This window comes from Phalacrocorax carbo, chromosome 2, assembly GCF_963921805.1.
Source record: "Phalacrocorax carbo chromosome 2, bPhaCar2.1, whole genome shotgun sequence".
Classification (NCBI taxonomy): Eukaryota; Metazoa; Chordata; class Aves; order Suliformes; family Phalacrocoracidae; genus Phalacrocorax; species Phalacrocorax carbo.
The window spans coordinates 129,040,344-129,054,337 of record NC_087514.1 but is presented as its reverse complement, the minus strand read 5'-3'; positions in this window follow the sequence as shown (position 1 = coordinate 129,054,337).

Genomic DNA, 13,994 nt, shown 5'->3' with positions numbered 1-13,994 from the left:
TCCCCTGATTTTCCTAGTTTCCTTCCTGTATGCCTTTTAAATGGATTGGTTGGTTGTACCAATGCTGGTTCCCTGTTGTGGTCATTTACGCTTTGCCCCTGTGGTTAAACCCATCTAGTCCCTTCTCCTAACATAGGTTGTACAGGGGGCTCAACAAAGAGCCTCTGCTAAAGGTGCCAGTGTGTTTTTCTCATTCTTGCCCATCTTTCACACAACACTAGCAGACAGCGATGCTTTGAGCATCACAAAACAAGGAATTACTTTTAGCTCTGTATTTAGATAGGGACAACATTTCAGGTTCCTCTAATTCCCATTGACAGGAGAGAAACTTAAGACTAGAATGTTTCAGGCAAGAATGGAGCTGCAGTTTTAACTTTGAAGGCCTCTGAAGCAGGGCCTTGGGCAAGAGCAAAGGAATTCCAGCATAACACGAGTAAACATTTTATAGTCTAGCTCCACCTGTTTCTTTGAATTTGGCAGCCCCAGCATAATGAATGCTTTGAGCCAAACCCACCCATGAAGCTGAGCTAAAAGGTCAGATTCAAGAACAGGTCACCTTTTGGTTGACAACACTTACTAGCCTGGTTTATTATTCTTCCAGCTAACTGGAAATGGAAGAATAAAAAGGCTTGAAGTATTATTCAACTTAGTTTTAAACCTAGACCCAGTGGATGCTGCCGGTATTGGCCGTAGTTTGGGGTTTGTCCTATTAGGTGAGGTTTCATTGCTAATGCAGAGAAACAGAATGGCAGCATTTTTCTCCATATGTTAACTGTAAGTTTGAACGGGGGGAAGGTTAGAGCAACCTTTATGCTAAATCCTGTAGCACAGAAACGTTCAGGGTATCTCTCAGCCCACATGTAAGTGCCTCCAGGCCCTCCTTTAGAGACATTGATTGAGCTGTAATACTGTTTGCCTACTAAAATGCAATAGCTTCCATTACAGTTTTCCCTACGAAGGAATGGGGCTGTGCTCAGGCAACCAAGACAAAAACAGTAACAGCCTGGATTTTCATAACAGCTGGAAGGTGACATGTGTGTGAGAGCTTTCAGATTCTGCCTTTGTATCTCATTTTATCCTCAGCAGTTTGATTCAGATTATGAATGTATTGGAAGAGTAAAAAAGGATAGTTTTGCAAATATGCAAACTTCTTGGCTCTTGTTTTTAAGATATGCAAACTGCACACTTCTGCCCTCAATAAAGTGTACCAGTGCACAGTGAAATGTTGTATTTTTGTTCCTCCTCATTGTGGTATGATTGGCTAATGCCTGTTTTTCCTCATGCTGCAGAATAGCTGGTCTGCAAAGAACCCTGTCAGAAAGCCTCCAGTGGCAATACCTTAATTTAGCCGTCACCTACAGAAATGTACAGGATGACTCTATCTCCACTAACATCTTAGAGGGGGTCTGACTTTATAGTGTTTTGCCATAATTTCTATTGGTTTCAGTGGAAGGTCTTAATACGGACTACAGAAGTAGAGTCCCTGGAAAGCATGATATCTGCCACACCCTTCAGACAGCTCACAGCTGTTTCTTCACCAGGTGGCCTGGAAGGATGTACTAGGAAAACAATCTGGCTACATGACTTGGGATAGCAGGCGTAGGGGTTTTGCTGCCTTTCCAGCTTCAAGTGGCGTTTTTTTTTTTTGTAAAATAGCTATCCCACTTGGGGATTATTATGCATTAGAGACCTGGGATGGGATTCACCTCTTAACTGCAGCCGCCCAAACAGTAGTCACAACTAAGCTAATTGTCTAGGCTTCGTCTACTGGTCAGCAGAGGACACTTCCAGAGGCAACGTCTTTCCTTTCAAAGACAAGTATTTGAAGAAGATGGGTGAATCACTATCTAGAAGTGATTGCTTTCTCTACTGATTTAGAGAGGGAGTCTCAATGACTCATTTAGATGGCACGTGTAGCTTTTAAATGGGAGTTAGGTGGAAGGAACATCATCCAAAGGGCACCCAGGCTAAAATCCCTCCCAGGAGCCCAACCTCAGTGCCCAGCTCTTCTGATTCCCCCCAGATCTGGCTTTAGGCACAGAGATGACAGCCAAGAACAAACTCCCTTGCTACCATCTGCAGCTTCCTCAAATAAGCTTACATCCAACAGCACTTTTTTTTTCAAGATAGCTTCTTTGTTCACAAACTGAGAGACTCCACTGTGTAGGATGCTGTGTTACAGCATGATCTGGTCCCAACGGAGTAGGAATTGACATTTTCAGAGAAGTCTCTGTAATATTTTGAAGACGTTACCTCTAATATTAATGATAATCATTCTATATCTTCCTGCTGAATAGGCTAGAAAGTAACAGCAGAATTTTCATCCTGCAGAACAGATACAGGTGTCCGAAGTTCAAGGTTCTTCTTTTAGCTTGAACCTAAGTTATATACAGACCAGACTAAAGGCTGTGCACGTTATTCAGTTTCTAAGTAGCTACACAATTACCTTTGTTAAAGCCCATGGCCTCTGGTAATACTATCATGATGTTTATTTACACTAACAATAATTTTGTGTTACAAATTGAGAAGAAGGTGAAAATAACCCATCTTTTAAAATATGCATGGTATAAAAATACTGAATATATTTTAAAATAATCTGAACTATTTTGTGCAATTATTCAAAAGAGTGCTACCCTAAATCTCCATTCTTTGCTATGTATTTATTAGCCTCTCAGTCTTACAGACTGATTAAAAAAATAATTTAGTAATGTCACTTATATTGTTATAGGCATAAATGAGCTTTAAAGGATTACATCCTTTGGTATTATGTTTTTCACAGTCTTTTTTCTCAACTTCTTAAGTTAATATCCTATTAGGTGAAAACTGCTTTTTTTAGAGTCTCTTTTTCATCATTTAATGTGACATTTACATGAAAAATTTAATCACAGATATGAAAGAAGATAAACTGTACTTTGTTGCATCAGGAGTTCATCTCTAAAGATTTTTAACATCAGATACTTATAGCTGAGTACAAGCCATTGGGAGGCTGCTTCAAACACAGTGTATTCTGTCAATCACTCTTTATACATACGGTTTGGGATTAGTGAACAAACCAAAAGTGGTCAAAAGCTGAAAGCAAAAGCCAAAGCAAAATCTTTAATGAGAAACAGTCCTATGGAGAAGATAGTTCATTGCATTAGCATCTTTTTTTCTGTCCCTTTTATTAACACACGCTGCCTGCCTTCCCATTTAGAAATCGAGAGCCAAGCAGTGAACAAAGAGACAGTTTCATAATCAGAATATTTCAAGTGGGCAGATGCATAAAACTCATCACGTCAATTAAAACTAAGCCTTGCAGTAAAATTCTCATTGGCCAAGTTGTCTATCTAAAACACTGGCTTTTTGTCTTATATCTAATTTGTCTATGTGTCATACCCATCAAAAAATGCATCATCTGTGGTGCCAAGAGCTATTGTATCTTACAAATCAGTCAACAAATCATATAGCCTGGAAGACCGCTTAGTCTGACCGAGCAGTGAGTGCTTCCCGAGTTCATGCAGTTCAGCTGATGGATCACCAGCTGCTGTAGCAAGCTGCCACTCGGTGGCAAGAGCTGCTTCTTCAGGGCAGTTTGCCGTTGATTCCTCTATTTGCAGAAGCCAAGGAAATGTTAATTTCCTAATGTAACAAACCGCGGTCAGTCTGTGGTGTCTGCGTAGATACGCACACGTACAACCTCAGGAAGGGAGCCTGGTGCTCATGCTAAGGAAATAACTTCTGGTTTTACATAAACAATGAGTGGTTTCAGCTCCAGTTCCTGCTGTTGGAACAACCTCCTGCGTGCAGCCCGTGACAATCCTCTTAAGATTCCCTGGTGCCAAGAACAACTCTTAAATCGGTGATGACAAGGAAGGGTGAAACAAAATAGGTCTTGACACTGAAAAATAACTTGATACGCAAAATAAGTACAATGAGACCATAATTTGCTAATTACAAGAAAATGTCCATCTTTTCTGAAAAATATAGTCTTTTGTACATTCTAATTCCACATTAGAGAGCGTAACATGATGCTCAGGCTTGGCAGAAAGTGGTAATTCCATCTTGCACAACTTCCAAGGTTTCTGTGTTCGGTTTGGTTTCAGTGTGGAACAAGACCCAGTGTTTCCTTTACTCTCTGACACAGAACTGGGATTCTCACTGGAAGCACAAGGAGGGAGGTCCCCAAGCCAGGCTGCCCACGGCAAGGTGCCGGGCTACACTTCTTTGTCGCCCGATCGTAAGAAAGAACGTTTTCCTCTGCGATGTCTTGCTTTCAACAAGCAAATTTTGATAAAAAATTCTTTTGCCAGAATTTTCTTTGCCAGCTCTAGTGTGTTTATAACAATTACATGCCAGCAAAGACTGCAGACTCAGCAGAATGAGGAAAATCAATATTCAATTTTTAACAGAGAGAAAGAATAGAGAAAAGTGGCAAATGGAAAAGCTGAATTTAATTTCAATTCCCAAGTATGTCCATCCATTTCTTTTTACGGCACTGGAGCGCTCTAGAACAACCCAACAGGGCTACAACAATAACGGCAGCCTCAGGTTTATGTTGCACATACTGGCTCCTAATGGCATGCCTGGCAGCGAAAGCTTTTCCCTACATTGTCATGCATTCAGGCCATTTGCTCTCTCTTTGCTTTCCTTGTCACCTGGGGTGATTTTCATCTCTCCCTACCTACAAAAGCAAGCTATGGACGGGAAAGGACAAAGCAGGAGGCGGGGGATCTTAAGGACCCAGAACCAGGTCCTCGAAGCTGTTTCAGCTGGTGGTAGCTGCCCTGCTGTTTAATATCTTGGCATTTGATTCACTCTTGGTTCCCCTTGGCATTTCACTTGTCAGGTAGATCCGAGCAGCTTCAGAGCCTTCCTCCACAGCTAAACCCTCCCTGCTCTAACTTGTGTGGCATGACAAATTACCTGAGCATCACCCAAGTGTAAGAAAAGCCTCCCTCCCACGCTCTGGGATGTGGCAGGAACGCATGAAAATCACTCTGGATGGGAGGCAAAGCTAATCTCTTGTGTCTAACACTCAGACGCCGTTCCTCCAGTCTGCCTAGCACCTACCCATGCTGTCAGCTGACCTGCTGTGAGTTTCGGTAACCTGACACTGAGGTACACCTTGTGAGGATGCTCTAGTGTCAGATACATGGGTATGTTGTGCCTCCTGCCATTATTATTTTTCGTGGCTCCTTTCCTTATTATCTTTCGGACCTCTAGTAGCAGAAAAAAAGGTGTTTGTAGAGAGGATCATCTTGGAAAGCTCTCAATATGAAAGCAAGGCATGAAATACCAGTACGGCCATGAACTCCAGCCAGCAAGGAATGAATGTCAAAATGCCATTTCTTTAATTAACATTCTGGATTTTCTCCAGGCAGTTATCTCATCTTCTTCCTTCTTATACAGGATACTGGAAAAGAATAAACTGAAATGGACCTCCCTGTTTGGGGATGGAAGTATGCTTTTGTGCTAACCAGGGAAAATTATGGTACACTGATTTTTTAAAAAAAGCTATCCTTTCTCCCCTCTGGCACCCCCAAAAACATCCTATTATTCTTATGAGCACAAGTTGTCCAAATCCAGGGCTGCTACTGCATAATAACAATGAAAGACTAAAGTCTGCTGGGAAAAAATCCAAGACATAAAATACATTTATAGCTACTGGTGATTGTTATTATATGCCTGTCAGTAATCTTTTTTAGCAAACGGCTATCCTCAGTTATTGATATTTCATTATGGGGTTTCAAGGTGACTCTGTAGATGACAGGTTTAACCCCTAATTTTCTGTTTCTCTACAGGAATACCCTTGGCATGATGTACATTGGAAATGTACAGCAGGCCATGAAACTCCATTGCTCCAGATAACCCTCATTTTGATGCTTGACAACAAAAAACTGTTGGTTTTAGTCTGCAGACCCTAGCCAGATCGTTTCAGCTGTGCCGGTACCATTAAAACCCCACACCCTGTGTGGATCTAGTTCTGCCAGGCCAGTGAATTCCCGCTCTGAACTGAGCAGACTATTAAGCTGCAAAAAGGACAAGTGCGACTTATACCTGCTCTTATACTAGGTCTCATCAGTGCAGTTGTATTATTTAAAATGTTTAAAACACACCTGCAAAATAAACAGTAAACTGAATAAAACCCCTAGATGTGGACAAAGTCTACATCCAGCAAGAACATAGGAGGGCTGTATAATTTTTTCTTGTCTTTGGCAGTAGAAAGACAATCCTACTGGAGAGCACAGGAGCACAAATAACAGCAGAAGTGGCAGGACAGAGGAGGCCATTTCTCAGGTGCAGCTGGGCATTTGTTCTACTGAGACCAAGACCTCTTTTTCTGGCTGGACATGTCAGAAATATGCACAAATCTGTACTTGAGGTTCCCTCCCTGCCCTATTTGAGAGGCTCATCTCACTTAGCTTTCTGGTTGCTTTCTGCCGGACTATAATGAAATCATTTTTTTAAAATCAAATATTTAATATAAAATTTTAAAAATGATGGAAATTCCACCAGCAAAATAACTATATTGTGAACTATGAACAGTCTTGGAATTGTTATTTCTTGGCAGCCATGAGCAATGAATTACAATATGCTACATCTGCGGGAAAAGCTGCATGGTCAAAATCTGGATAGTGCAAGAATGAGCAGAAGTAAACAGTCTTTCACATTGATGAAACACAGTTGACAGGTTTAAAATATGATAGTCAACTCAGTAAGAAAGTAGAATATTAAAAATGAGTAGTTTCAGGTTTTCTGAAAAGGATGTCTCTTAACAGTCATTGTGCCCCCAGGCGTGGATGTAGCTCTTCAAATCCCTGTAAGGCATTTTGCTCCTCAGTTGGTGTTGCACAACCGGTCAGGAGCACCAAGAGTGTGTGTGAGAACACAGTAGGGGTCTGTTTGGGTACATCTGATGGTGGGGCCAACAGCCTGACCTCATGAGCAAGTTACGGCGATTGAGGCTGATTCAGATACCTTACATCTGGAGGGTATTGTAATAGAGATAGTATAGCTGCCGAACAAAATAAGTGAATAGAAAGAATCCAGCAGTAATGTACGAAAAAGAGAATCAGCCTCATTACTCGCTGAGTAAAGTCCCTTGAAAAATTAAGTTTCGGGGGAATCAAAACTACTCACAGATAGGCGTCAAGTGCCACCCTGCATGGGGGGATTGTGCAGGGTAAGAAATACTGTGATATATTATAACAGCTTATCCAGAATGAAATTATTCATTACATGAATGCCTAAATGTTTTGTTTAACACTTTTGGACCAGACTGATTTTTATGCGTTTAAAAGTGCTTCCCCTCTCTCCTCCCTATTTTTCAGTTCAGCAAAAGATAAAGAAAAAACAAAACAGGAGCCAGCGTTGATCAAAAGCAGTCACAGAACGTGCACTGTGGCACTTCAAACACAGCACTGGTCAGGAGAGCATCAACAATCTTAGAAATCAGGATTTGTCTGTGGTTCTGCCTCACCCTGAGCTATAACAGCCTCAGACGTGAACGACACCAAAATGCACTTGCCCAGTGTGATCTTTTGGCTGACACAGTGAAGCAGCAATTGAGTCTGAAATATTTATGAGAGAGAGTCATGAAGGGCAGAAAACCCAGAAATTTATTATTTACTGCACATGTCCTTTATTCTGTTCATGGGTAATTCATTTAAATCCTGCCCTTCTGTGGGGTGAAGCGGATCTGAAGTAACAACCCCAAAGCAGCCTGAGTTACTCCAGATTTACGCGGCTGTGGTGGACGGCAGGATCTGCCTTGGAGCATTTTATATTAGCCGTGTCTCACAGGGCTCTCTGTGCCTAGAGCTCAGAGTATCCCCAGCCAGTTTAATCTTCACAAGCTGCCCTTGCAAGGCAACCTGCAAGTATGTTTACAGATAGCATGATAATTTCTTATGGCTCAGGTTGATTACCCTGTCAGAAATGAATCTCTTTCTTCAGACCTCTATTTTTGCAGGTGCTCCTGGTATGCCTCAACCGTGCAAAAAACGAACGAGACAAAATGTGCAGACGCTTTATTTGGCATGGAAAGAAACCAAGGACATGGCCTTGCTACGGTTGCAAAAATAAAAAGAGTATGGGGAACTTGGCCTTCCTCAATGGAAACTTCACATTTGGGTGGCCCCGCTGCAGTCTGTGTGGGGCTGGCAGTCATTGTCTCTGAATGAAGAGGCTGGCTTAACCTGGATCACTATCAAATCCTCCCTCCGTGAGACCGTGCATTTGGCAAAGGTACTGACAGAAATTCTCTGGCTGAGAAACCGCAATCAAATCCTGTTAGGCGTAATATCTTGAGAAGGGGGTCTATTAGTTTAAAACACTGGGAAAGTTTAGCTGTGGTTGTTTGGCGTTTTCTCCAGTTGCTGATTTATTTGAACTCCCCTTCAGTTATGAAAATCCCAGACTTGAAAAACTATCAAGGAAGAAAAATAAAAAGGATTTGCAAGCATCAGTGTTGTAGGGACCAGATTAAATTCTTCCAGTGTGTATCTTCTATACATCATCCCTCACTTGCTGTATGCACAGGGGATAACCATGCAGCCCTAACCGCTAGGTTACTTGCTAGGTTTACTGAGCAAGAAACAAATTCTGATATTAGTGCCTTGAACAAACAGCTGGGGATGGGAAAAAATGCTCCCTGTATCAGTGCATCTCCCCAAACTGCCCCACCGCCATGTACTCTCAGTATGCATATAGAGGAAATCCACATAGGAAAGGCTTAGGTACCAGCCCTCTCTCCTGCTCACCCTTGCTTCCACATCAGAATCACATCTCTAGGTCGCTAAGCAGTGGAGGTGCAGGGGCCACAGAAACATATTTTGATGCCCAAGGCAGGATGCCAGCTTGGTGTGCCGTCACCTGCTCTCCATTGGGCCTTATGTCAAAGGATATTATCAACACAGCCTTGGTTCCAGTTAACAGCAGTGCTTAAATTTTATGAACCATCCTGGGCAGGGAGCACGTTTTGCTGCGGGCCACATCCTTTTCAGTCCTATAACGAGGGGCTGAGTTTGCCCGTCAGTGTCCTACTGTGCACCATCCCGGGGTTTGGGAATTTTGCTGTTTGTCTCAATGGGAAACGGATTCAATTCCTGACTCCACAGCTTTTACTTGCCCAAGGAAAGCTCGTAGGCTCTGACCCCAGGCTGTTTGCAAAGCCTGTCAAAAACTATTCATGTATAGAGATTGCAGCAGTAAATATCACAGTTAAAGCTAAAAGGCAATTCTCTGCCAAGCTCATTCTAGGTCACTAAACTTCCTAAGGGTATTCTTCCAAGAATTAGCTTTATCTTGAGTAGTTCTGCAAGAGGAGAGAGACTGTGAGTTACAATTAACCTCCTCTTCAAAAGAAAAAGCAAGAATTCTTCATGCTATCACATTCATCACTCATGATTTATTCAGGATAAGACCTTTTTTTTTCTCCCCAGAGCAGTATTAGAAAATAAAGTTACAAGTAAATAGTAGATTTGAATTGGAAAAAACAATATTCTTTGCCATTTCAAAAAGGGCACTATTTTATATGTGTGTCTTGGTCAGTATCCACACTCCTTTTAGAAAAGTAAATACAGTATACTGAAATTTAAAAGAAATCTCACATTGAAACACACCACCAACTCCAGTCAAAGGCTTCACTGCCTGGAAAACTCAGATACCCATCAGGAAAGCCACTAGAACAAAGACAAAGAAATACAAAAGGCACACAGGTGTGTCTTTGAAGAAAGAGATGAAACCATGTAAGAAGTGCCATATGGCTAATTAAAAAGAACATGGAAGGGAAGTAACAAATTACAAAAATAAACAAATAAAGCCGGCTAAATGATGGGAGGAGAGGAGCGTTAACCAGTCTGGTACAGTCCTACTAAACTGCACGGAGTTTGCACACCTTCATCAGCGGCCATGAGAAGGTTGTGGTAGAACAACTACTGGGAAGGACTAGCAGAAAGACCACCTGAGCTGATGATACCTCACTCAGATCACCTTGTCTTCTAAAAGACACCTAGGCCATAAGCAAGAATAAGTAGGAGAAAGCCATGGTCACTCTGAGGCTTAGATTCTAAAGGGTTTTTCCCTTAATCAAACATTAGTTCTAAGGTAATGTCAGCCTAGTGCTCAGTAAGTGGCAAAAAAGCCCATCAAATGTTAAGAATTTTTGGAAAATAGAGAGCAGAACAGAGAACAAATATCATTATGCCAATATATGCATGATGCACCTGTGTCTAGAATTGTGCACAGTTCTTATCTCCCTTCCTCTCAAAAATGGTGCAGGAGAGCTGGGCAAGGTTCAGAGAAGGGCAAAAGAGACAGTCACAGGTATGGAGCAGCTCCTCTGTGGAGGGTGGCTGACTAGACAAGGACTTTACAGGCTGGAATAAATAACTGAGGAGAGAGAAGAAAAAAAATCTTAACAGTCATCAGTAGGACAGAGAGGAGGGAGCATAAAACTGTCTCTTCCTATCCAAAAATTGTCTTCAAAATTAACTAGAGATCAATGGGTTCAAAACAAAAAGTTGCCTCTCTTCACAAAGTGGACTTAAATTGTGGGATTCCTTTCCACAGGATGCGGTGGGTTTTAAGTTGTGACATGGATTCAAAAAGTGATTAGACAATGTAATGGAAATACAGACTTATTTATACTATTGGACACAAATGCATCAGTCTGAAGAAGTCTATGACTTACAAACTGTGCAGCAGGGTGTTCTGGGGAAGTACCTCCAAATGCTTGACCTGGTCATTATTAGACTCTTCATCAGCTGCAGGGCAGTGCTGGAGATGGGATGCTGGGCAAAGTAGGCCCTCAGTCTGACCTGGGACAGCCAGTTCTGCTCTGCTGCACTTCACCTGTTTTGCTGCCACAGTTCATCTCAGCCTCTAGGAAGGAAGCTTTGTTTACTGGCTCTGAAACGGCACTTTTCAAAGTGGTTTGTCTGTATCTCTTCCTCCGTGCTCTTTTTCATATCTAAATTCAAAGTCTAGTTCTCTGTACCAAGCTAATGGATGTACACCACAATGCACCAATGTGATAACATCTGTGCAGTGCTCTGGGGCGTCACAGAAGCCCCTGCATAATATAAAAGGCAAAATGTATTCTACCATAAGGAGAGAAAAGGTAGGATAATGTAGGGTTCATATTTTATCTATTGTTTTCTATATTTAATTAAATAAAATGTCAATCACAAAATCTGTCACAAGCTACAAAATCAGTTCTAATCTCTGTTATGGAGTGATACAAAATGGTAAATTTATTGTGAAGTATATCTAACTCAGTTGGAGCTCACCAGTTTCACTATCATCTGAAAGATAAAATAAATACCAGAAGATGTTTGCATTGGCTTTGCGTAGGTATATGATTTCCACAGAAAGAAGCAGCAACAGGCCTATGGTCAGAAATGAGAACTGTCAAGCAGTATCTATTTCAATACATTAATAAGATTATATCAGAAACGTTTGTGTGAACACCTTAGGACTACACACAAAAGATAATGCTCAGAAATGTGACAGCTATTTAGTGTCCTGATGGACCGGACTAATGTTTACTTGCAATAAGTAACACGTCAAAAACTTGTTTCTGACTTGTCCAGAAGGACTACAACCGAGACCAAAGTAAAAACATTTGCCATGGAGCAGAAAGCCTGAAGAGGGCACTGAAAGAGTGACTTATGGGTCAGTGTATTGCTAGCTCCTGTTGATTTTACCCTGAGTCTTGCAATAGTTGGATCTTTCCCTAAAGCAACAGCTTCAGCGTTCAAACAGCATGATAAGGATCTTAGCTTTGACTTAAAAATAGACAATGACCAGCACACAACAAAAAAAAAGATAATCTTGGTAGCAAAATGAAAATATGAGCCCTAAAATCTTCAATACGAAAGAATAAATTTAAAATATTTTTTTAATACTACAATTTTAAGACAAACTTAGGATCTTCAGGGGCCCAACTCATAAATTTTGAACGCTTGGTTTCAGCAACATCAATGAGCTGAATGAAAATCTGTGGGGGAAGTGACTCTGAGGAGAAAACGGGACACTGAAAGTTATGCTGTATTAGCCACACAACAATTGATAATACAGAAAAGCATAAAAAGAAAAGATGCTTAGTTGACAGTATATATATGGGGAAAATATTAATGAATTAATAACTACTACATGGATGCAAATTATATTACTTTTGCAATACAAGGAAGAGAGCTGGCATAAGACATTAATAATACTCATGAATTAGTCTAGTTGTCTCTTTCAGAAATGTTTCACAATGACCCATTATTTGGGGGTCCCAAAAATTTCCTTCTCAGTTACACAGCTGCCAACACCAATATCACATACATTTTGAATTATTCCCTTAGATCACCATGTATCGGCAGAGCTCCTCCCTTCTCTATGCAGGGGAGAAAAAGAACACCAAGAGCAAGGGTGGCCATTGAAAGCAAAGAGTGAGGGCTCACAGGGCTGTTCCTGCCTCAGAGCATATTGGTGGACAGCGGGATCAAGGTTTTGGCTCAAAAAAAAACCAAACACACAGGTAGAGCTATGAAGAACTCTCTGAGAGCCCCACTTTCTGCTTGACCTGGTTAAAGGGCTACATTTGTGTGTTGCAGCAAATCACCTAATATGGAAAATACCAATTTGTTGTTCAGTTGGGATATTTTAAGAGAGAGAATTCTTACAGAAGCTATGCTGACTGCCTGCCCGGCTGGACGATGGCACTGCCGGATGGGGCGGCTCTGCTGCTGACCTTTGTGCAGCACTTGGCCTTCGGAGCGAGCTTCCCTCGGCAGGCTGTGCTCAGCGGCAGGGTAAGCGGCACGGCAATGATTTTCCACATGACAGGAAGCTGTGCTGGACTGGTGAGCTGCCAAGAATTTTGGAGGGGTGACCTGGTATGCAAACAGATCGAAATGGTGGCAGCAAGGGGTGGGAAGGAGCAATGACAGGTCGCTTAAGCTTTTACCCTTTTGGTTAGTCCCTTTTGACCCACTTCCTCCCTGCCAGCCAGTGACATTGTAACAGCTGTTTTCCAACTTGGCAGCTTCTGTCAGTTGTTGCCTCTGTCACTCACAAGGTTTGACCATATTCAGGGCTGATGAGCCCAGCATCTCCATGGTTACACAGGATCCTCTGGATCCTCCCCATCCCCTCCATGCCAGGGCTACTATGGAGAGACATGAAGAAATTAGCATTTGAAGTTACCATGAACCAAAGCTATGTCCTACCTAAATACAAAGAGAAAGTTCCCACAAGGAACTGTGCTAGGAATAAATCATGGCAAACCTTCCTTACTATGATAAATACCTTGATAAATCCTATTTGTAAAAACCTTTCAGAAAGTTTGCAGCATAACAAATACCTACCCCTACAGTTAGCCTGATCCAAACCTTAAACTAGAATAGAGATGGAAATGGAGTATGTGGAAACTGTTTTACTTAGTGACAATACATAGTTGCCAGTTCACTTAATTAATTGAACTTTTGAAGGTTTACTTGAACATCTGCATCTTGGTAGATAGACTTGGTAATCTAGGTAATGTTCTTTATCAAACTGATGTTCTGCAAAGGTAATTTTTTTTTGACTGGTACTGAGCATCTAAATTAAAAATTGTAATGGAGGGAAGAAATGCCAAGGTATTTACATAACAGTACTTTATGTCGGTACAACTTCCCTGACATACAGACAAATGGCACAAGTGCAACGGCTGAAATGGGTGGCCTAACAACCTCAGATCTCAGAGGTCCAAAGCCTCCATCATGGACTTCTGGAGCAACCATCCAAAACTCATCATGTATGCCACTAATACACGGACACAATGAGCCAGAAGCACACGATCTTCTCAGCAAGTTCTTTGAAACGCAAACATGAATCTGACTGCTCGGAGAAGCTGAGCCGCTTTATTTCGATGAAGAGCAAATTATCTTCCATTTCTTCTCATAAAATTGTGGCAACAGGGTGTATTGCTTGTTTTCAATATTACAAGGGAGTTTAGTGTTTAACAGTGTTAGCAATTTCAGAGC